Genomic DNA, 26,117 nt, shown 5'->3' with positions numbered 1-26,117 from the left:
TTCGTGGGCTATTAGTGATGACTCACGCTCACTGGTGTCACACTAACAACTCAGTCCAGTGAGCTGGTAGGTATTACCTCAAATGATCAGGATGTGCTGGCTCATATCAGCTTGGACTTTGGAGTTACGTTCAAATAGTGTGAGGTCTGCTGTGGCTAACACAATCTAAAATTTCAGTGCTGGGATATAATACTTTAGAGTTTTATTGAATTATATTCTGAGCTCAAGAGCTCCCCCTCGGTGTCCTGTGTACATTTAGTTGCCATGCATAGTGTGAGAGCAAACAACAACAGTGTGGCTCCCTATCATTCCCATTTCCTCTCCTGAACCCACTGCCAAAAGGCAAAAAGCCGACCTCCCAGGAGGAGCCGGCTGCTGGATCCCTGCAGACAGAGAAGACGAAGTCCAGAGCAGCAGTCTGACGGGAGACAACACCTCATAACCCCCTGGTATTCCAGCTGCATCATGGACCTGCCATGGCTCTACTTGCTTTTAAAAGCACAATGCTCATTGATGTACCGTGTATCTACAGTTTGAGTTTTAACAAAACTAGTGTTGAAAGAATCAAATTTATCAAATAGTTGATCAGAAGAACTTCTAATATCTTTGGGTTCTGTACTGTTTGTTGGACAAAACAAGCCTTCTGAAAACATTATCTTCAGCTCTGGAAAATTGTGATAATTGTGATCAGTTACCACAATTCCTTACAGTTTTCTCATGCTAAGTCAAATTTAAATCTAAAATGAAAAGCGTTGTCAGTAGAAGCTCTAAACAAAATAAGTGGCCAATTTAGTGTAAGTCCAGTCTGTCCAATTTTGCAGCAGCATATTGTAAGGTGGAAACTCTAGTTGAACATTAAACAGACACCCACAATTTAAACTTTATAGCTTTAAGCAAACTTTTTCAGATCTGCTAAAACTTTTTTTTTGTTAAAGTACCATTAAGGTTTTGTGATTTTCAATCTTCCTTAAATTCCATCAACCACTAAAGCATTTGTATGTGGTTATCATGGTGTTCATGCCATGATAACCACATACAAATGCTTTAGCAACCACATGGTAACACCTTAGCAAATAATTAGCAATAAGCTATTGAGTTTTGGTAGCAAACACAAGAAGAAATAAGATAAATATGGCTTTAGAAAATGTTCAGATTGTGTTGCAGGTGATTTAAGACCTTTACATTTTTTTTTAATTTTTGATATATTTTAAAAATTAATACATAAATTAATAATGAACAAAAGTGTGCCATGGTCATCTTCACAACGTGATCTCATCCCTGCTTATCATATTTTGCCACTTTGGCAGGAGCCCCATTGTAAGTAAGGGTGCATCAAAAGTCTTGAATTGCATCCATGTTTCTCTCACTTGCATCTTTTCCTTTCCTCCCTGGTGGGAGGAACTAAGACACAAGGAAAAGCATCACGTGAAGCTAAATCCATTTCTGATAACAGCAACAGCTGATCACAGCTGGATCAACTGTCAGTCAGCTTTATTAACAGCTGTAGAGACTTTTAATGGAGTCTATATCTGCACACGTGCACTGTGCTCATACTAATAAAGGCACAACATTCTCACTGCCAGAGCAGAATGCCTTTATATTATTTATTCGCATCTTTATTTATTGATATCCTGATTGTGAATTCATTACTTAACAACCCATTATATAATTATGGTGTCTTTTATAGACTGTAAATTATTAACTAGGCTAAATGTTTCAGGGAAAATTGAAATTCGGTAATTCATCAACCTGATGCTCAGGTATGATTAGCTTCACATGTGCTTGAATGGACATGACAGTCAGTGATGTAAAAAGTGTTTCTTGACAGACAGCCTCTCTCTGCCTACATAATTTATGTTAATGTAGTGAAAAACAGGTTGTGAAAAGAAAAATCTAATAAATTCAGACCTACACTTTCCACAGCTAATTTTTTAAAATATGTTTTTTTAACACTTCAGTTTAATCTCTTACCTGTTTTCACTACAGTATAAAATTCCGGTATGATGTGATGTATCAGAACAGTCCAATTGGCTGCAGTGTCCGTTTGTTTATCCTCACTTATTGCTCCTCAGACATCTCTCCTCAATCCTCGTTCCTAAGAGCAGAAATAAGAGCTTTGAGACAGTCTTCGAAATGGCACACCAGAATGACTTCCAGTGCAAGTGAGGATCAAAGAGCAAGGAAATGACAATTAAGAGACTTGAGATGCACCTTGTAATGACACTGGAGGCAACGTTTTGCATTTTGTCTTGATGCACAAGGGGTTGGAGGTAAAAGGGGGTAGGCAACAAAACTACTTGGTTATGGTGAGGAAAAGGTGAGGATTGTAGATGTCACTAAAAAACACCCTGCTTTAAGTGCCATGAACATGGCAGTAAGAAAGGGGTCAGCGGTTAGGTTACGGCAACAGAACTACTTGTTTAGTGTTCGGCAAAGACTGCAAATGTTCCTATAAAAATACCTGGCTGTGATTAGCACAAACATGGCGGTAATGTCCAAGTGGCATATTTTGACGTCCTGGGAGTGAGACCAGGCTAAAATTCACATGACAGCTTCAAAAATCTGCAGCTGTCACTGCTTAAGGACTCATTTAAATGTTCTTAAAATGTTGATTAACTAATAATACAACTACATTTCTACTATTTAACATTAAAAGTAGTTACAACAAACACATAAAAACTAACATATACAAGCACCTGTTGAACACGGCACAGACTACTTAAAGCAAGGGCGTAAAAAAACAAGGTATTTTGCAATCAGAGATTTAAAACGTTATGTAATGTATATGGTCTTTATCAGACAATTACTTCCTGTACATCTCTGATATGTATCCTTTAGTGAAGTAGACAACCTCTATTTGCACGCAAGCCCACTGTATACAAACTTGTTATCCACCCTGCTCCACAATAACAAAGTTAAACAAATGTATATCTGCAAGTTCATTGAGTTGCACCACATCTGCAACAATTTTCATCTTAATACAAGAAACAAACAGACGTTAACACTAAGGAAAAAGACATGCACTGTTACAAATGTGGGTCATATCAGGTTCAACAGCAGTTATCTGTATTATTATCAGCATAAATAATTCTGGCAATCAGCACTACATATGTACTTTACGTGAAGATAGTCCACAAGGACTAATAAGTGTCTACATGTCCAAACAGCAGGTGTATCAGTAAAGAAGACTGCAAAAATAATGTGAGAGACCAGACTGGAAGATTAAGTCAACTTGTGCCAAACCAAGTATCAAATTTAAAGAAAAACAAACTACGGGCTGAGCGTTTTATCATTATTCAGTTTACACTGACTCAAAAACTTCGTTAATGTCTTTCCCAAGATTTTATAGATTTATTTGTTTCTGTTTATCTTGCTCATAGAGGAGACACCTGGAATTGAGTCTGTGTTTTCTGTGAGCTATAAATAAAGTCTCCCGCCCACCGTCTGATTAAAGAGTGGTCGCATGCAGATATAAAATCTCCTGGGGAGATTTTTGTAGCACATTTCTCCTCTAGTTATACTTTCGGTCTGACAGCCTTCAGTGCTGTTCACTCCTCATACCAGTGGACAAAAACAGCTGTTAAAGCAGTACCGGATAGTAATTTGGAGCGATGCAGGAGTTGCAGTAAATGCCAGATGTTGCACTTTCCTACCCAACATGTATTGATTAGTGTCTCCATGATGATGGGCCGTTTTCAGACGTCTCCTATTACGTATTTATTCTGGGGAAAAAAAAAAAAAGCTGCAGCTGGGATGGCGTGAAACAAAAATGTACACTCAGCATAAATCTGAACAAAGGAGCATCGCGTTAACATGTCACTGACACAATAGATTCACCCTCACAGGTTTATGCGACCTTTTCTTTGACCACGTCTGAAGGCAAAGTGTTTGTAGCTGTTCTGCAGAGTCAGAGTGGAACGCAGAGTAAAAGACAGCCACTAAAGGGGAGGGCAACATGGTTAATATCCTGGCAGGCATTCATTGTGCAGCTGCACTCATTTGCACATACAAAACACTATGGAAGTATTTGTGGAAAGAATGACAATGACAGCGAGAGACAAGCTCAAACAATGCAATAGCTGCATGAAGTGGGTGACTGTGAGATTGTCGGTTTCTGAAAGTTACAAAAATTGCCAGACACAACCCTGCCAATTCAGACACATCAGAAAGGTTTTTTGGGTTTTTGGCTTTTTTGGGTTTTGTGATGTAGGATGATAGATTATAAACATACATCCCAACTGTTTTTACGTTAAGTGCCATTTTCAAATGTTCTTGTTTATCAGTGTGCCATAGCAATATAATGCCAAACCCTCACTCCTCAAAATGCTCCATTACACTTTGGCTATGTCCTCCCAGAGAAACATTTTACGGCTCACAATAATCTTTTCTTTGTCTCATCAGAAATAAATATACTTCTTATTTGGAGATGACTAAATTCTGATCTGGTCTTTTGTACTTACCAGCTTTTAAGAGGTTGTGACCACAGTACACACGCAGTGAATAACCTGTTCTATATAAAATGTAGTAACTGTTTATAAAGTATTAGTTTACATTACTTAAGCATCAATAATTAAGATTATATGGATTCTAGGGATGTCAGTTTCAGTTAATTTTGAGCCAATCACAAATATTCTTGGCAGTAAACCAATTAAGGCAAGGCCAAGTTTATTTGTATAGCACAATTCAACACAAGGTAATTCAAAGTGCTTTACAGAGACATTAAAAGCAACAAGACACAACGCAGTAAACAATAAAAACAGTCGATTAAAAAGGGAAATAGAAATTGAGAATGATAGCGATAATGATAAAATACAGTAACATAAAATAAAAACAGGCTCAATACATTGAACAGTCAGGATAAGAAAATAAGTAGAATAATAAAAGGCATAAATCAGCAGTGTGTAGTTAAAAAGTACGGGCAGTAGAATACAGCAGGTAAGTATTTAATCTAGGAGTACGCTTCAGTAAACAACAGTGTTTTTAGCCCTGATTTAACGGAGCTGACAGTTTGAGCGGACCTCAGATCTACAGGAAGTTTGTTCCACAGGTGAGGAGCATAATAACTGAATGCTGCCTCACCTTGCTTGGTTCTTGTTCTTGGAACACACAACAAACCTGTTCCAGATGACCTAAGGGGTCTGGATGCTTCGTAGGGAACCAGTAGATCAAGCGTGTATTTTGGTCCGAGACCATTTAGGGCTTTGTAGACCAGCAGTAAGATTTTAAAATCTATTCTTTGACTCACAGGAAGCCAGTGTAGCAATTTAATGACTGGTGTAATATGGTCCAGTTTCCTGGTGTTTGTAAGGACTCTGGCGGCAGCGTTCTGAATCAGCTGCAGCTGTCTGATTTTTTGTTAAGGCCTGTAAATAAGCCATTGCAATAATCCAACCTACTAAAAATGAATGCATGAATAAGTTTTTCCATGTCTTGTTTAGACAGAAACCCCTTAATTCTAGCTATATTTTTCAGGTGGTAATATGATTAGCATATGATTTAGTAATAAACTTTAAATGGCTGTTGAAGTTCAGGTCTGAGTCAATAATAACACCAAGATTTCTGGCTTGATTTGTAGCTGTCAATGACATAGAGCCAAGGTGGGCGCTGATCTTTGCCCTTTCATTTCTAGGGCCAAAAATTAATACCTCTGTCTTTTCTGGATTTAGCTGGAGAAAATTCTGGCACATCCAGTCATTGATTTGATAAATACAGTTACTCAATGAGAGTAAGGGACTGTAGTCGTGTGATGACACTGAGATATAGAGTTGTGTGTCGTTGACATACGTATGATAGGAGATGTTGTGATGTTCCATAATGTGGGCTAGGGGTAGCATGTAGATGTTGAATAGAAGTGGTCCGAGAATGGACCCTTGAGGAACCCCACATGTGATCGTAGTTCGCTCAGATTCATGGTTACCAATTGACACAAAAAAGTCCCTATCTTGTAAGTAAGATTTGAACCATTGTAGCACAGTGCCGGTGAGTCCCACCCACTTTTCCAGTCTGCTAAGTAGTATGTTATGATCAACTGTATCAAATGCAGCACTGAGATCTCGTAATACCAGGACAGAGGATTTGCATGCATCATTATTCTGATGAATATCATTTAAGATTTTGATAACTACAGTCTCAGTGCTGTGATGTGGCCAAAATCCAGACTGAAATGTGTTAAAAAGATTGTTTTGCATCATAAAAGTATGGATTTGCTGAAAGACAACCCTTTCAATGATTTTCCCCAAAAATGGCAGATTTGATATTGGCCTATAGTTACTAATTGTTGTGACGTCCAGATTTGATTTTTTTTAGGAGAGGTTTTATTACTGCAGTTTTCAAGCCCTGTGGAAACTGGCCTGCTTTAAGAGAAGTATTTATTATCTGCAGTACATCTGGAGCTATGCAGTTAAAATGGTTTTTAAAAAATTTGAAGGCAGAATATCAAGGCAGCATGTTGTGGGCTTTAATTCTGAAACCGTTTCTGTTGGAGTTGTGTAATCTAGGAGGCTAAAATGTCCTAGATTAACCGGAGGACAGGAAGGCACAAGTGTTATCATTCCTGAGCTGAAGCTGCACACTGCCTGTCTTATCTGTAATATTTTGTTTTTGAAGAAGGCTGCAAAGTCATTACATGACTTGTTAGACAGTAGTTCAGGAGGGAGTGATGCTGTGGGGTTGGTCAGTCTGTCCACTACAGAAAAAAGTGTGCGGGCATTATTACTGTTGTTATTATTACTATTAACTAATTGATACTACTGATTTACCACCAGCACTCATTTAAAGTCTGGACTCTGTGACTCCACATCTAAAGTGGAGATTTATTAGTCTTTATATTTAGTATATTATTACATTTCCTGCACAGACTTTCAATGTTTCACAATTCCTATACTGTACCTGTTGTGACTTCCTGGACACACATGGTCTGACTGATCAGATCAGCATGTTCACACTGCCGAAATAAATTCTGCTCTGCTTTTATTTACACGGCAGATAAACATGTTCACTCTGCACCATGTGTGGAGCGCTGGCTCTGAGTGCTGGCTTACATGACCTGTGTTGATATGGACTCCTTCAAACACTGTGTGAACACCTGTGTGATACTGAACACACACACATATATACAAAGACACATAATAACATGTCTAGTTTAGACAAATAGAGACAAATGAACAAACCACACACACATTTGTACCACAGTGCTTGTAAATATGTTCAATCAACTTGTTTGATGTTTCATTTAGTTAATTCCTACATTTCCCAGAAGGCCCACAGCAACCCTCTGAGTCATACAGTATGTTGCCTCAACGTGGTTTAGTGTTTACCAGAAGAACCCATTTGGGTGACCCACGTATGGTATACACAGCTTTGTAAGAGAAAAGCTAATAGCCTAAGAGGAAAAATATGTCCGTACTTATTTAAAGTTTTTTTTTTTTTTATTAAATTCAGTTGCTAACCTTTTTTGCTCCTACCATGCCACTAAAATGCAGAATTAAATACCAAACAAGACAACATATGTTTTGTTTGTCTCATTACCAAAAACACTTAAAAACTAGCATAACAAGCATATTTGGACTGAATTTCCCAAAAAAATGCAACTCAACAAGTTCAGTTGAAAGGCAGCAATGTGGTGCATTCAAGACACATCAGAAAATGGGAAGTGTTCATACACTCCTTCTCTACCACTGCTAAAATAGCTCTGTATTTACACAAATTTAATGGAGATGTTACCTTAATTTGTCATTTTTATTTCGTTGCATATTAATAAACTATGAAGGCTGTAGGCTGCATTGATTGTTAATATATTAGATTTTATTTATGGTCAGCCATGGTGGTTGTTTGTTGATGCTAGGGGTGGGAATCAGCAGAAGACACGAGACAATATTATGATTATTATTATATATTATGATACAATATTGGGATATGCTTATTAGTATTGTGATACAATATGGTGCAATATTTATTGTGATTTATTACCTTTTTACCAACTGCAAATTATTTCCCCAAAGGAAAACTTTGCCAAAATCAATTTTACCTTTTCAGTCTTTTCATCTGACTTTATTCATTTTTATTGCAGCAAAATGTGATGTAAAGCAGACAGACTGGCCAACACCATCATAAAACAAACGGATTAAACGGCAGATTAGATGGCAGATTAAAAGCATCGTCTGTTACAAACACAGTTCCAAATTCTTGTGATGCATTTTGCAAAAGGTCTGCAATATTTGCTCTGACGTGACTTTTGTGTACTGCTCTACATTGGAAAACATGAGACAGTGAGATAAGGTGCCGTTACAGTCACATACTGTATGAGTGCACGACCGTGAGGTCCATGTGTCACAAGTTAATGCCACGTTTCCTGCTGTATTCAAAGATTCCTTAGCTTGTGCTTCATTTCTCTGTAGAGGTTGGGTACAGATGTGTCAAAGAAAAAGTGTCGGGACAGAGTCTCCTATCGACGGAGTGTTTCTAGCATGTAACAAAAGCCTTTGCTTTCAACAACGCTATATGGACGCAGATCTTTGCACATGAAGTAAGAGATGGACTGTGTTATTTTTAATTTTTAAGTGTGCCCAGTGTGTTTTTCGGCAGAGCGGGTTTAGTGTTAGCTTGGCTGTCAGTGGCTAATGCTATGTCTGGATGGTGGAGTATGAGGTGAGCCCTCATGTTCATAGTATTCTCTGAGTATTCTTATATGACACTGCTTTTAAATCACATGTAATAACCAAGTCCTCCTTTCCATCTGTGCTGTTGTTCTCTGGAAAGTGTCTGAGTGTCGTGAAAAGCACTATATAAATCCAATGTAGTATTATTATTATCAAAAAATCCAAAAGACTTCTCTGTCTCCCCATTCCACACTATCCTGTGCATTAAAGGCAAAAAGCCCAAAAAACAATCTTAAATAAAAAAAAAAAAAAAATCCAAAAGACATCCAGACGTTTCATGCTTCCCATGTCTCCTTCTTTAAATTACAACCAGAAGGCTGACGTGAAATTGTTTCTTTGATTTAGGTGCCCATATTTATGGTGAGAACTGCAATTTGAGCAACATGGTGGAAGGAACATCAACAAGATGAAGCTTTTTTTTTTTTTTCCAATTGAGCTGACTGACACTGATATTCACATTTTAATGTGATAAAATCTTTAGCCATACTGCCCAGCCATTTCTGATTGACTGCTTGCTTCTCCAACCAGCACAAACAGCTGTCACTGAGAACAACACCAGACTGATTTGAATTGCTAAAAAATCTGAGATTTATATGTCTGGACACCCTAAACTAGCCCTAACCCTAAATAAGTGCAGTGCAGCTAGTTCACAAGCCATAGATCTCTACTGAGCCCTTAAGTTTGTCACTACAACAGCAAGCTTTTAGTGCCACCTGTGCAAAAGAACTTTGCTGTTCATTTTCCTGATGAACAGGCACAAAACCCACAATCTTTTATTGCCAAACACAAGAATAAGAGTAGTAAACTGACCTCACTTTGAATTCCTGACTTTGGTCCATTATGTGATTAACATCCTTCAGAAACTATTATTGTTAAAGTAGACGATGTGCAAACATCCTATTCGGCCTTTTATAAACATTGGTCTCAGGGTGACAGTTGTGAGGCTGCATGCTGTTTTACTAGCTACATGCTGCATTTTTGATTTTTATTGGCCAAAATGGGCAGCAAAAAGATTAACTTTCACTCCACCCAAAAAGGACTTCAGCCAAGTGCATGTGCATGTATGTATTGTAAATATGTGAGCCTTAAACTCGTGTCCAACTCTGATTCAAGAAGTCATTTATTTGCTTTCAGCATCAGGAAGACCAAGTTGGGTGGAGTTTACCACAATGCACAGTGTTAGGTGAAGTGACAATTGCAGAAAAGTGGGTTAAATTGACTGTGAAATACTTTGCTGTGGTTGGCTGAATCCTTTTTTTTCTCGAGCTGTTATGGAGACATAAACTGAAGTGTGGCTGCACCACAGAAAAGCAGCAGTGAGAGAAAAAATTCACTCAGTTTAAAATAAACCAGCAAGTCTCTTTGTAAAGGTTACAATGAAGCTGGACTTAAAGAATTTTAGTTAACTGCTTTTGCTGTATGAGGCTTGTTATTTACATGACAACACATGAATACACAAAGGCCATTTCAGATGGTAAATATTCATGTAAGTTAGCTAGCTAACACTGGAGGACGTCAAACAAAATATGTCATTGCATAACATGACCCAAGGCTTGATGGATTTGCTCGGGACATTCTGGCCTTTACAGTTAGTGGCAGCTGTAAACAGAACTTTAGCACTGCTGGAAGACTGATCCAACAGAGGAGGACAGCTCTGAAGCCATCGACAGTGGATGCTAAATTATCCATTTCCTCCAAATTAACTCTACATAAACCATGATTCCGATTATCTAAATCAGAGGTCTTCAATGTTTTTCAGGCTGAGGACCCCCAAACTAATGCAGAGATGGAGCAAGGACCCCCTGCTATATTGTATACTAAATTGTGTTTTATATTAAACTGGGCGTAGTACCATGTATAAACGTACCTTGATATTGTGCATTCAATACTAAGCTATTCAGATAATACACAGGTTCATATATTCATGTTTTTATTTTAAACATGTGCAAGGTACAGTGAGTAGGGTGGCCTTGCCACTGCCATTTATAAACATATCTTGTCAACTGATACCAATTGCATGATAATCTAGCATGCAAGCTACTCAAATTGATGTTTCTATTTTAAACATAAACGTGGAAACAAAAATGAGTGATGGCCTATTAGTGCTAATGTTGTCACGATACTAAAATATCAAACTCGATACCGATACTATTTTCGAGAAAGAGAGAGAAACAGAAATACCAAAATTACAGGCATATGTTGCTTTTTTTTTAACTAAAAGTCAGAACATCACAAAAATAACAACAACTAGTCCATACCCATTGAGTGCACAGTTGCCCACGTACAGTGTGTGTTTGGGACACAGGTCATAGGAAACTGCAGATTAAATAGTCAACTGAACCCATTAAGAAGAGCAATGTATTCAGACAGAGTTTTTGTGAATTTGATAGTACGATTGGTTTATTGAAAGTACAGTAGTACCATTGCCAATAGTGGAATAGTTAGTGGGCTAAAACTGTACATTAGTAGTTGAGGTAGCACGTTGAAAGGCAGATAGTTAAAGTGCTTATATGTGGGGGCGCACTGGTAGTTCAAATGGGAAAGGTGCGGCTAGACCTTATTGCGGCGGTGGGGGTTGGAATCTGGCCTTCGTTCATTTTTCTGTTGTTATTGCGCAACCCAGTTGCCAATTAGAGTTAAATTTCTCCAGTCATCTTGAGGCGTCCTGTTCTACATATCTACCAAGTTTAGTAAAAATCGATACAGCGGTTAGGCCTAGGTAAGAAATTAGCTCTCTAGCGCCGCCATTTTGTTTGATGGGGTCAATAATGGAGGGGTCCCCTCAGATTATGTGAGGTCATATGTCTACAAAGTTGTGTGGTGATCGGTGAAACCCTTGAGATGTTATATACCTTTATGTGATAGGCCACGCCCTCTGCAATATTCATTGCCTTATAGAAGCTCAATTTTAGTAAGTTTTCCAACTTTTGCCAAGAGGAAACTTTAGATATTGGTCCCTAGATTATGTTCACCGAGTTTCATGCAGATCGGTCAAACTTCCCAGGAAGAGATTGATTTTGGCTGGCTGGCTGGCCTCCTCAACATAATGCAGAAACAGAATAAAAAAGAGCCATCAATGCACAGAAGCATAATAAGTGACATTAACAGTATCTAATAACACACACTATCTCTCTACCAGCATCTCCCTCTCCATTTATCCTGCTCTCTGTCCCTCCTCTACTTAGGAGACTCACTGTCAGCAGGTCGGCTGCCTCAGGTACATGTTCAGATAAAGTGTTAGCCTACATACAGACAGCTTCGTTTTAGTTTGTCTTTAACAGTTTGCTGTTAGCACCGCGCACACGATGTGCTTGTGTAAACTGTGATCATAAACCATAATAGCGGTCAATGAGAGACTGCGGACAGAGCAGATTGAAATATGGCTTTCTACATGCTGATCACATGTATTGATAAAGTATTGGCTTGGTAACAGTAACAAGCCTAGTAATCTACAGTAATCTTTAAGTTATATTCAAGATTACTCTAATTACTATGCTTGTTACTAGAGTAATCTTGAAGTTATATTCCCTTCATCTGCACCGCGGCCTCTCTGCTGTTGTCTGATACTCTGTTGTGTGTGTGTCTGTGTGTGTGTATGTGTGTGTGTGCACGCACGCTGTGAGGAGGAGGTCAGCCCTGACATTATTTATTTATATATATATATATATATATATATATATATAGCAAAGGCCTTGCTTTAGAGAGGTCCCCATCTTGCGCTGCCACGTATGTACGGCAGACTGAGCGGACAATCCAGCCAGCCAGAGAATGTGTTTCGCGTGTAGAAATGAACCAACGAAGACAGCGGAAGGAAGGAAGAAGCAGGAGGAAACAGCAGAGAGTGTTAGTAGTTCATCGATAGAGAATAGTGAAAAGTTTTTTTAGTTATAAAGTTTGCGAATGGACCACACTTACCATGCAACAGGAGAGAATGAACCCGAACCGTCATCTGCGAGGAAAAGAAGACGCAACTTCACTCCTTGTGATGCACTCTCCAGTGTTTCCCACAGGACAGGAATCTATTCGTGGTGGTGTGGTCCGGGGTATTAAAAATGTTTTTCAATACTCATCTGTGTGAAGAAGTGAACATCCAACGTCAGAGTTAATTACTAATGAGCAGAACCACACAGCTGGGCTCCACCAGCTGCAAACCTACGTCACGTCAGCGTAGCGTCGCGGCGTATTCATTTGGGCTCCACTGACTGCGTACGGAAGCGACACTTAGAGACGCCAGCGGGGTTGTTTACTGTTTGCCAAGCCGAGAGGCTGCATGTAGGCTGCATGAAATGTTAAAGCATTTTCCACCTAAGTTATTACATATATTTGAGTTATCTACAAGTTTACTGTACTGTTTGTCATCTACTCGCTTTCAAATGTCCGCCACGGACATTTACACAATGTCACGGATAAACATGGGTAAATGCATGGAAAAAATCATCACATATCACCTCTGATAATGGTTTATTCATTTAAAAACACATTGTGCTCGTTTAGCACACTGTTTCATATAGTTTTTATCTGCTGGAGGGTCGCGTAGGGGAGCATAGCGCGACAAAAATAGAAGAGCCGCGTAAAATAGAGTTGTGGCGCGACAGACGGGGGTTGTCATGCTACTCCCGTTGCCAGTGGAGCCGCTGTAATTGATTAACAGGGTGGCGAGCTGCTACGGGACTCGCGCTGCAGTTAACACTACTAACAGCGTGAGTTAATGTCTCTGCACATGTTGAGCTTCCACCTATGTTAACACAGGCTAATAAAACAGCTAATATAACATGATGAGTTAGAGTTGTTCGGACCACTTTTGGACTTGTTTGCCCACATATTTGTACTGAGAGGTCTTTGGATCCGTTCTGCTACTACGTCTGCTTCTTCTTCTTCTGGTGGACCAGGTGCGTTAAGTGCGTCTTTACGATGCATACCGCCACCTACTGCACCGGAATTGTAACGACAAGCTACATTCACAGACACTGAGTCCCATTATAATGTGTTTATGAGCGAGGTCGAACAGGTAGCGCCAAAAGCAGAAAAATCTATATGTGGCGGAGATAATTTATTCGTGGCGCACCGCCACAGATAAATGAATGTATGGGAAACACTGACTCTCTGCTGCGCTTTTCCTCCTGATGATATATCTCCCCAGCGATGGTAGCACCAAATCCCATTCTGTGCATTCAGCCTCTCTTCTCGCCCGCTCAGCACCAAACACATGGAGTTCCTCATCTGTATGCTCGGGCTCAAACAGGTATGGCTCTGGGTCTGTGTCCGCTACAAGAAACTCTTCAAAATCGCATTCAAAGTCATCCATTGCAGCTACTATAGTCCGGAGATATTGCTAGGCTAAAAAAACAGCTGAGCTCTGTTTACCGGCTACGCTGTCAGTCAATGTGCAGGCTGGAGATTGGTGGAGCAGAGAGGGGAGGGGGTCCCCACTCGGTACGGTAAACAAGTATGTGTGTATGTAGTGTGTCAGTTATGCTAGAAGAGTCAGAGTTTTGGACGGAGTCTTTTACCCACTGGAGTGTTACCAGAGTTTTTGGAGTGCTCAAATAAACTGGCCTTTTTCCCGAACGCTCCTCTGGTCTCCTGCTCGTGAGGGATTCATTACAATATCGTAACATGGTTTAGATTTCTAAATAAATATTCACTTCGTCGCTAGATAGACCTACTCCTGACAAACTCGTGCGCAAGGCTTTTTGTCCCTATGAGGCCACCGTCATTTACCCGACGGGAGGGGTGAGCGAGTGAGCCCTGCAATCTAGAATTTGACCACTGATGTCACTGTTTTCAACCCATTTTACACTCTGGCCCTTTAAAAAGTAATGATAAGAGCTGATAACATCGGAGCTTACTAGTATTACTGTCTTGATTAAATTTGCCTCGGGCCATTTAACACCGGGTCTCAGTACCGATCCCTGCCCGGCCCACTTAGAGGCTGATTCTGGGCCGCAAATTAAATTGGATAGGCCTGATTTATATGTTTAAACGGGAGCTAAACTGACCTGTCGATACTCCTCGTACAGCTCAGAGTGCCGAATCTGAGAATATATTTTTTTGAAAACACTACTGGGGACTGGGGCTCTCGGCCAATCACGATCACGGGTAACCTGACAGAGCCAGCATGTAACATGCGTCCGTGTGTGTGTAGCTGAAGGTGTGCATTTCTGACTTAAAGACAACATCTTCTGCTTCCATTTATCCATTTGCTACAATATGTTGGATTAATGTTAATGTGTATTTAAAGACATTATAATTTGTGGAAAAAATTGGGTGAAAAAAAAAAATGTAAAAAATTGTCTAATCAACCAGAAATGTCGCGACTCCTCTGCAGTACCTCCATGGACCCCCTAGGGGTCGCAGACCCCCTGCTGAAGACCTCTGATCTAAATAATAGGACCCACAGGCAAGCTGTAACTATGGTGACAACAACAGCATTACAGGGACAAACTCAGTGCTTCTGTTCAATGTCTGCGTCCTGCTCAAGTTGGGTTTGGATATAATAAAAAGAATGTGGGTGGGGTTCGATTATTAGTCTCAGGCTACAGAAACCTGCAGCTGAAGCCCCACTGTATCCACATCACAAAATACCAATTCATGCATCAAATACATGACTTACTCCCCTTATATAAATGATAGTCATAAGAAATAACAGAGCTCAAACAATGAGTCAGTTAGTTGATTCATAGTGAGTATCTTTGGATTTTCTGCTGATCAGACAAAACAAAACTTTTTTTTTGCCTGCAAGGTCTAAAGGTTCCAGTTAATCATATCATACAGGCCAGCTTGAAAAAAAAAAAAAAAAAAACTAGGATGAAAATTCATCACAACCATCAACCGGGCTCCCTGCAGAAACTTCAAACAACTTCAAACAACAAGAAGTGACCTCCCAAAGCAGAAATACAAAACTGGAAAATTTCAAATTAATTCAATTAAGCTCCTGTCTCTGATTACTGTTTGTGTAGACAGCAGCAACACCACAATGGAGGGGTGCAACACGAAGTAAGATTAGTGGCTCAGCGAGATATGTTGAGCCTAAAGCCAGAGTTTTCCATCCTGCGAACGTGGCTCTCTTTAAACCCAGCTAGATCGTCATGGTAAATGAAACAGCAGACCTAACCCAATCAGAACCAGTTTATGTTCTGAATTTTGGCTTGGAATCAGCTAAAAAGTTCCTTTCATCACTCCTTTGAGTAGTGCCATGCCATTGTCAATATTGATTCATTACATGAGCGATACAGACTGTAACCTCGTTTCCATCTAAAAGTGATTCGAATCTTTGGGAAATGTGCATTTTTAAAAATGTGAAACATGTGTGTTTCCATTAAATGTTTGGAGCCTGAAACCTACACCAAGAAATCGCGCAAGTTGCGAGATTACCTGGACGCAGAGCTGGAAACAAAACAAATCTCACATGCTGTTGCCGGCAGGTCACGAACATGTGCATGTAAGAGGGAGCAGGGCAGGAGAGGACAGAGAGAGGAGGAGGAGAGGAAGAGCAGCGTCCCTGGAGATAGACTTCTGTGTGTGTACACACACACACACGATGGTTACTGTTGCCATGGTCACACGCACACATGATGGTTACTGTTGCCATGGCCACACACCATGGCTACTGTTACCATGGTCACACACACCATAGTTACTGTCGCCATGGTCACACACCGTAGTTACTGTTGCTATGGTTACACACACATCATGGTTACTGTTGCCATGGTCACACATAATGTAGTTACTGTTGCCATGGTCACACACACCATGGTAACTGTTGCCATGGTCACACACCATGGTTACTATTGCCATGGTCACATACCATGGTTACTGTTGCCATTGTCACACACACCATAGTTACTGTTGCCATGGTCACACACCGCAGTTACTGTTGCTATAGTCAAACACACCACAGGGACTGTTGCCATGGTCACACACCGCAGTTACTGTTGCTATAGTCAAACACACCATAGGGACTGTTGCCATGGTCACACACACACCGTAGTTTCTGTTGCCAGGGTCACACACCATGGTTACTGTTGCCATGGTAACAAACACCATAGTTACTGTTGCTATGGTCACACACACCATAGTTACTGTTGCTATAGTCACACACACCATGGTTACTGTTGCCATGGTCACAAACACCATAGTTACTGTTGCCATGGTCACACACCATAGTTACTGTTGCTATGGTCACACACACCACGGTTACTGTTGCCTTGGTCACAAACACCATAGTTACTGTTGCCATGGTCACAAACACCATAGTTACTGTTGCCATGGTCACACACCATAGTTACTGTTGCTATGGTCACACACACCATGGTTACTGTTGCAGGGCTTGATGCTAACTTTTTTCCCAAGGAGCACATGTGCTCCTAAGTTGAAAAAGTAAGGAGCGCACAAAGAACTTTAGGGGCACAAAGTAAATTGAGGGGTGGGGGTGAGAGACATCCCTCAGTTGGGACCCACGGTACAATACCAGTGAAAGTATCATGGTTCTGAGTAGTATCAGCAGGGGTGAAAATCCCATTTCATAGTTGGGGGGGACAATAAACAGTAAAATTTTAGAGAATAATTCCAGGGGGGAACAAGGGAAAAAAGTTGTAGCCTGTCTTTTATACAACATCTTTTACCGCAATTTGACGCTTTAATCTTTTCTCTATCTCTCCAACAGGCAGGCATAGGACGTTTCTTAGCACTGGCTGAGTCCACCTGCACATGTCCAGATTTAAAACAAAATGATTGAAATCAAATTAACATGTACATAATGACAACAGTCAGGTGCGCTGTGCTGTCCAAGGTGCTGAGTGTGTCTGGAGCAGAGCAGGTCTCTGTCTCCCCGTGCGCAGTAGTGTGAATATTTATGCTATTAAGTAAACGGAGAAAACTTGTCTCTCATTGTTTAATAGCAGCAAAACAATAAGGCTTCATTCATCAAGGCTTGTTGTAACAGTAAATGGGATGTGTTGTAACTTGTGTAAGTTAAACTGTATCTGCGAGTGTACATCTTACCACGCGCGATGTGGGCAGCCGGGTCCAGCCACACACTGCAACTGCTCCCAAGTACTAACGGCTGCTAGCCCCGCCCATTGGAAAGAGTGTGGGATATACCACTACTAGGAATGGGAGGGGGGGGACTAAATCTTTTAAGATTTAAATAGCACATTATTGCGCTTTTATAATGAGCACCGCTTACATTGTGCTTTTAATAAATACTACTGCATTGTTCAAAAATTATTAATTGTGTCTCAAATTATTCTACGGGGGTACAGCTTTATTGAAGGGGGAGTCATATACCCCCCCCCCGGGATTTCCGCCCCTGAATCAGGATACCACAGCGAAAATGAGGCAGATGTGCCTTTTGTCATTTATAAAAAGATAAATCACTTTTCTATAATACATCAATGATATTTCAATGGAATAAATTACATATTGACTTATTCATACTTCAAAAACAGCATCAATAAGTGATTAACATGGGGGGGATCAAAATGAAATAAATAAATTAAATAAAAATCAACCAGCCACCCTCCTCCCCTGACAGTCCCTTCATAAGTAAAGAACAGTCCCTAAAGTTTCTCCTCTGTTACGCCACATACTGTGTGCCGCCATGGCTCAGTTGTTCAGGTACTTTTGGGCAGTCATGACAACAAGTTATTCACCTGGAGCCGGACTTCTTCGCCGGTAAGCCGTTATAATGCGCCTCCGTATTTGACAGGAATACGTATTCCTGTCCGTGTCTGTGACCCCCATTCAACCCACAACCGGCGGGATTCGCCGTTACTGTTTATCGCCACACTGCCGACATTTTACTCTGTCCGTCACCACATGCTGTTGGATTGCGTTATCAAAACACGCCGCTATTATTCGGCCTTGCTTTTCGCTTATTCCACCGAATACCGAATGTGGGGTTTTTTTTTTGCAATATTCGGCCGAATATATTCGGTGCATCCCTAAAAAGGAGCCTTCCCCCACTCCCCACTCCCCTCACTGCTGCTCTCCTCACTATACTGGCTGCTGCGCTGTGCAAGTGCACAGATGTTTCAGAGTGGTGGTGCATTTGCAAAAATGTTTTGAAGGAGCAGGAGCGGCGGCAATAATTTAGCAGCGGCGACATGCAAATGCAAGTGAAACACTCGCACTGTCGAGCCCTATGTTGCCTTGGTCACACACGCACACACACACACACACTTACATACACATATACATCGTTTCCACCGCAGGTAATTTTACAGGGCTGGGGCCGTTGGTGCGTGTCTCCACCGCAGGAACCACCCCCGAAGGACAGAGTTACGGAACTTTTACAGGGGCTAAACAAGTCCCTGCCTCGGAGTAGGTACTCAGAGCGGCACCGAGAAACTCCTGGCTGGGGCTTGGGGGTTACTTCGTGCTGATTGGATATACTCAAGGCGGAATGTGACGTGAACAATAGCCGGCATTTTTAAAACTCAGCAGACGAGAGTTAGCTCGTTCATAGCTTCCACCGCAGTTTTGGGAAATCACAATGTCTAGAAAGCATCAGTAGCTGCAGCAGACAGGGACAGCTAACAGCTAAAGCAGCAAAGTTAACATCAGGACGTCATCTGTTAAAAGCCTCCCATTGTCGGATACGACATGAAACTACTCCAGTTAGCTCAATCATGTTGTAACTAAGACATCCACTGGAAAAAATATTTTTTTCACAGGCCACTTTGTGAGTTTAGTGAGTTATTACAGACACCGCTATCGGCTAACAGTTAACAGCGTCCCTACGCTGCTACATCGCCCCGGTCAAAATGGTCGCGCAACGATTACATCACATACAGAGCCCGGTAACTTTACAGGAACCTTCCTCCTACTCCAATCTCTCAGTGGAGACACAGCGGTTGAGAGGGCCGAGCAAGAGGACATTCCTGTAGTAGTTCCTGCCCCCCAGATAGTACCAGGAACTTCTTCAGTGTAAACGGGCCTATTGACACACACAGTATTTGCCCCTACTGTATCTATGTGTGTACATATGTAGACAATTATGTTGCAGTAGTTTAATAGTAGGCTTTTAGGGGTTAATCTATCCTCTATTTGACTTATCCCTCATATCTCTGAAAATCTGGTGAATCTTAATTTCACATACAATATTACATTGTTGTTTCTAGGCAGCATTTCTACTTGCAGACAGTGGAAGATCATCTGTGACAAAAAAAAATTCATATCCATTGCAAGTAAAACTTGCAGTAATCACCACTCATTTATGTGAAAGGTGGATGGAGACCATACACATTTTCCAATTCACTGAGAGGTTTACAAGTAGTGGAAGTGTTAAAGAGACTGAAGTGAAATAGTTCTTATATAAATTAAATTCTAATATAAATTCTTATATTGACAATTGACAAAAGCATTTCCTCATCCATTGTATTATACACTGTTATCAAAAAACATCATTTCAGAAGCAACTGTATTTCTACCATTAGAGTTTAATTTCATTAAAGAGTGTGACCTAGGTTTTCAGGTTAATATTTGGACAAACATGTCACCAAAGCCTACATGGCTTAGGTGACATTGTTTTGCATGCCTTTCTGTCTTAAAACATTAGTTTTAATTTCTCATGACTTGTGTATCAGTCTGAATTGGATACAGCATCTTGCAGCCCAGTGTTGAAAGGCCCAGTGATCATCGTCAACTACCATCCCCCACAGCGCAGACAATCATGGGCAGATAGATTCATTAGCACAGATTCAAACCCATTACTTGCTCCAGGTCACTCGCAGAGGTAGCACTCTCCACAATTCAACCTTAAAAAGTTAGGATCTGTGAAGCACATGGGTGCTGGTCAGTTGACTATTTCAATGTAGAGGGCATTTTTTCAGTCCACATCATGAACTGTAGACCCATAAAAGATGTGTAACTCTTCCTAAAAAGCTGTGTGTGAATGTAATGAAGTCGCATTGCTTTTTACAGTAACACAAAGTTATTGTATGAAATGTTTGCATTTAAAAAAAAAAACTCTACATGTATGCAGCTATATATTGTGTATAGCAATGTACCCAACCATTAAAAAAAATCATCAGAAAGCAACCAAAATGTATACAAAATCAATTATCAAATCATATTGTTATCCTGCCGATCATTCTCAAAATAAGACCATAAAGATCTTGTGCCATATTCTGAACACGAATAGTCAAATTAGTTGGGGGGGAAAAAAGAAAAAAAAAAAACATAGTGAATGAACAAATATTAGGTTGCAGGGTCTGATGTTAAGGTTTTTTCCTACTTGCCCTGACGGGCAAGCACTTTTCAAATCTACTTGCCCCATCTAAATTCTTATTTGCCCTGCCTAAGAGGTTCTTTTTCTGGCTGTGTGGTGCATATTTTCGCTCATGACTTATATCTTATGTCAGCAGAAACGCTCAGCCAATGGAGGCAGCAGCACATAAAAAAGCAGCACACTGCAACTGGCCCCTCCAAGGACAGAAACAGGAGAGGAAATATATGATTACAGGCCTGGAATTAAGAAATTTTTAGGGCTAAGCCACTTTGGCCTTTGATAAATACAAATTTATTGGGGCACCAAGGCCAAAACCAATGGCGCAATAACAATATGTGCTAATTACATTGAATGAAGACAAAACAATATGTGTTGAAAAACAGTATTGAGTTTATTAAAACTGGGTGTGCATGACTGGGGATATATCTCGTTTCTTGTTATTCTGATTCATGTCCCTTATTTTTTAAGTCTTTGAAATCACTTTATTCTTTTGTTATCGCCTAGTTATTAAGAAATTATCAGAAGAAAAAGATTCTTCATCACATCATGTTTTTTTCGTTTGTTTATTTTTTTTACCCAGGAACCTACAGTACATCTGTGTCCCAGAGGAGGGAACCCTCCTTTGTTGTTCTTGTTGAGGTTTCTTTCACTTTTTTTTTTGCATGAACGCATTAAAGGAGCTATATGTAAGAAATCTAAAGCAAATAGTCATAAAATCCTCCTAATATGTCACAGAGACTAAGGAATAATGTTCATATAACATACTGATCTCACCGACCACAATAGTACAGCCAGAATATTCGTGTCGTACACGACTCGCGACAGTATTTTGAATTTGAGTGCAGTAACCGTTTTGGCCACATCCTTACATACAGCGCCTTTAAGAGATCTGGATACAGCGTTGAAGGTGGGACCCCATGCATTCCTATTAAAGTTGCTCAATGGCCCATGAAGCCAAAAAAGCTCTTTGTCCATGGTATGAAATTACCCAAATGATCAATGCTGCTTCCACATCAATTGGACTATAGAGCAAGTACACTAGGGACTTGTGCTGGCAAAGATGGCAACTTTCAGTTTAGCGTTCTGCTAAGAATCGGAATGAAATGATTTCATCTTGCAGCTCTTCTGGACTTTCCAAATGTTATTGGACCAAATGGATTAAATCCTGATAATGAAAAGAGTCATTTAGCTGACGTTTTGTTGTTCAAGGCGTCTCTTTCCGACTTTAAGTCAGGAGAAACTCTTTTTGGGCCACAGGGCATCACATTATGGACAACGGAAAGTGCAGTACTACTGTCTGGCCACTACAAAAATTGGCCTCAAAGACCAGCGCACTAGTGATGCGCGGGCCATCCCATTACCTGCAGGTCTCGCAGGTTACCCGCGGGTCGGGTTGGGTCGGGTCAAGAAATGTTCACTTTATTGGCGGGGTGGGTGGGGCCGGTCATTAAAGATTAAATATGTCGGATATAGCCTACTTGTTAACAACACTGTTGTAGGTTAGGTAAATGCATGTTATGTAACGTAACCTGCGACCTGACGTCACAAAAGCACTAAGCAGCAGCCACAGCAAACCAGAATCAATGAAGCAGTGAAGATGGAAGAAGAAGTGAGGGAAAGATTACAGCTGCTGCGCAGCGATGGGTCAGGTCCGGGCATTTTTAGGCAATTCTGAGCAAGAAGCATAAGAATTGGAAGACATTTAGGAATTTAGCAACACAATCTGCCTGTTGCATCAGCTGAGGCTTGAACTCACAACCGAGACTAAGAATCAATTTCTATCTCACTGAGCAATTTAGTCAGTGACAATTCATTGTAGCTTCACAAACTGACTAAGCCAGATGTGCAGGTTTAGCAGCCGTCCATGCATGGAAAAGCAGATTTCAAACCACTGTAAAAAATTCAGTTATCGAAACAAAAATCTGAAAATACACACATTGCATCTAGACAGCATGGAGATGTTGGTAATGTGTTTTAACAACGATTGATTTGCTTCATAAGTGAAAAACTGATGTTTGAAATTGCCATTTTTACATTGACTCCAACTGTTCACATTAGAGCAAAATTCAAAATGCTGTAAAAAAAAATTCAGTTTGAGATAAAATTCTGAAATTTGCCACACATCATCTACCATGACTCTAGAATTTTGTCATTTTTTTCATGAACATTGAAGATTTATTCAGCAAGAATTTGCATGTATATGTACAATTACAGTATTACAGCATATACAGTACCGTTTACAGTCAAACATTTTGATGCACTGTAGGCTCAATTTTTGATAAATTAAAAATCTGAGAAATGTAGTTTTTGTAGGACAGTCTGAAGATGCTCTGTAGCATAGGTTTAATAAGTTTTACAGTTTTTGAAAAAAACAGAGTGATGAACTTCATAATTTTTAATAGGTTTAAATGTACAAAAGTTTCTTCAGTATTAGGGCTACAGTTTGATGAAAGCTGTGAAGTTGATTTGTTATGAATTTTCAAAGTTTTGAACTTTAGATGCTTGCTGTAGCGCCACCATCAGGACTACTGGCTTGAGTTTACAGCTGAGGATATCTGGCATGAGACTGGACCTTTGTGCAAAGTTTGGTGAGTTTTCACCCATGGGAAGCATGATTTCCTTGGAAGAAGAAAGAAGAAAGAAGAAGAATACCTAGGATTACAATAGTGTCCTGGCAGCTTAGCTGCCCGGACACTAATTACAGTCGGGAGAGTACAGAGTTAAAAGAAAAGAAGGCCAAGCTGCTAAATCTCATGTTTGGGACAACTTCTGTGAGGTAGTTAGTGCAGCAGACGACAGCAGCATTGGCTACGTGAAGTGCAATTCCTGTGATAAGCTATACAAGCATGAGAGCCACAAGACGGGTACCTTAATAGCGGCGGGGGCGGGGTGGGGCGGGTTGTGAAAATAGATGTGGTTGTGTGGGCGGGATGGAGCGGGTCAAATTATTTCATAAATGCAGGACCCGCGGGTTGGAAAAAACCCCGACCTGCGCATCACTACAGCACACTTCATGAGTGCCTGAAGAATGGGTTAAAAGAGCAAGTTGATAGCCATCATTGTGGCACCAGTTATATCTGACTGAAGCTTTAAGATTTGTCCATCCCTCAGCTTCAGTGGGCAGGAAAACAAAACCCTGTGCAGTGTCATAACCCCATAAAATCAAGACATATATAATCTCAACCGACATAAATGCATTAAGGCAATATAACCTTCATAACTTGCAGACACAGTAAACTGAAACAATTAAACCCCATAGCATCCAAATGCAATCCATGTAATTCAAGCAATTTAACCTTTAAATTGATTGAAGACACATGATCTATATAACGTCAAAACAATGCATTTAAGCAATATAACCCCCATGACATTAAAACACATAAGATAACATGAAGTCTACCCTGTCAATACATTTAAACAATTCATGATCCATAATATCAAAGCGCAGAGCATGTAATTTAAGTTATATAACTTCCATGACACCAAGACACAGTTAATTCAAGCAATTCAACTTTCATGACATCCAACCACAGTATATTTAAGCAGTTTAATCTCCATAAAGTCAAGACAGAGAATTTAAGCGTCTCCATTACACCAACAACTAGCATAAAGAGCAAGTGAATACAAAACACATCCATTTAAACATAAGTTCAGAGGCAGAGCTAACAGGGACAGACAGATACACTATACTTTTATTTGACTTACGGTATTTGAAGAGGCTTTTCTGTTTTCCATCATAGAGGTAAAATGGTCCACATGTCCCAGTCTTCACTTGTTTGCTGCAACGACAGTTATATTCCATCCGGCCTCCGCTGCTAGCTTAACAAGCTAACGGTACCTACCGCGATAGCGGTTATTAGCAACACAGAAGACTAGCTATTTTACTTGAATGTTTTCACTAACTTGGTGCAGTTTGAAGCAAAATGCGCCTCATTTAACTTCACAGTTATTTTCCAAAGTTTACCGTTTCGATAAGACACTGAAGTGACCGTATCTATTTGTCTCAAACTATTCTTTAATCAAAGGATATCAGTCTCACCTGTCCTCCTCTTCAGGTAGACGCGACATGATTTCCTCCACTACAGACGTGCAATACCACGTCCCACCACTACAGCCCATTACTAATTAGAGGGGCGCTGTTTCACCAATATGGACAGACACAATAAACACCGAAGAAGAGGTTTGTTTTGGTCTCTGAATACACAGTATTCAAACTAAATACGGTGTTCTTCATAATAATTACACTCTAGCAAAAATAATTAGGAATGCTACATTGATGTACATTTTGATGTTTTATTAATTCAATAACTTGTTTAATGTCATTGATAGAGACCTGATATAAAATGACAAATAATGTAATAATAATAATAATGTATTTGCTTTTTTTGGTTTGGCTTTCTGTGATTGCCGATCATTTCTTGAGGTCTTTTTGAGCATGTTTTTATAATCGGAATAAGAAATTTTAATCAGGTTATTTGCCAAGTAGGTTTTCACATACAAGGGATTTGCTTTGTTGTTTTGGTGCATCAGGACCACAATAAATATAGTAACAGAAAAGGAAAAGAAACAAGTGCTGAAAAGTCAAGACTCATAAATATAAAATAGATATTTAAACTAAAAATAAAAAGTCAAATATTTCTGCTCAAAAATGAGAAGAGTTGAACAAGGTATTTAACAAGGAGGACAGAATGTGCAAAATGTTGATTAAAAGACCTCAGTGTGCAATGTGCTGGAATAATTACCGAAGAATTGAAAAAAAAAGCGCATTAATGTAACTCTGTGAGTCTGATTTGTGTGTCAGTGGGGTGGATGAGGGTCAGTGTCAGTGAGGGTCCTGGGCCTTGTTGACGAGGCCAGCTGCAGTCGGGAAGAAACTGCTTTGGTCCAGTTTTGGTCCTAATGGGCCGCAGCCTCATACCAGAGGGGAGTGTTTCAAAAAGTTGCTGTCCGGGGTGTAATTTGAAGTACACCATCACTGACTTCGGCCGTAAATTAAAAGACAGTTTTTTAGTCCAGTAAAGACTGCATATTTTCCACTCAAGCTGCATCCACAAACTCCACCAATCAGATGGTAGGAGTCACTTAAGGGGTGAAAGCCAGGGCAGAAGTTTACACACTGCTTCCTGCTGCTCTTAAAGCTTTTTGATCTGGCCGTAAGGCAATATTTGAAGGTGAACAAGATGAGTGCATGAGCATTTATGTATGCTGTCTGAGCATCTGGACTACGG

At 40.2% G+C, this 26,117-nt stretch overlaps 1 long non-coding RNA gene across 1 annotated transcript; it reads right to left on the bottom strand.

Annotated features, from left to right (window-relative positions):
• Positions 1–1,970: 1,970 nt before the first annotated feature.
• On the bottom strand, positions 1,971–24,965 carry LOC125897030 (uncharacterized). Its single transcript, XR_007450375.1, has 3 exons — positions 24,929–24,965; positions 24,595–24,727; positions 1,971–2,095 (listed from the first exon to the last, which is right to left on the bottom strand). It is a non-coding gene; the product is annotated as an uncharacterized LOC125897030 (long non-coding RNA).
• Between the last annotated feature and the right edge of the window lie 1,152 nt (positions 24,966–26,117).

The sequence above is a fragment of the Epinephelus fuscoguttatus genome, linkage group LG11, assembly GCF_011397635.1.
Source record: "Epinephelus fuscoguttatus linkage group LG11, E.fuscoguttatus.final_Chr_v1".
NCBI lineage: Eukaryota > Metazoa > Chordata > Actinopteri > Perciformes > Serranidae > Epinephelus > Epinephelus fuscoguttatus.
Note: the sequence above shows the minus strand (reverse complement) of the source record. Positions and strands in the feature narration are given on the sequence as shown.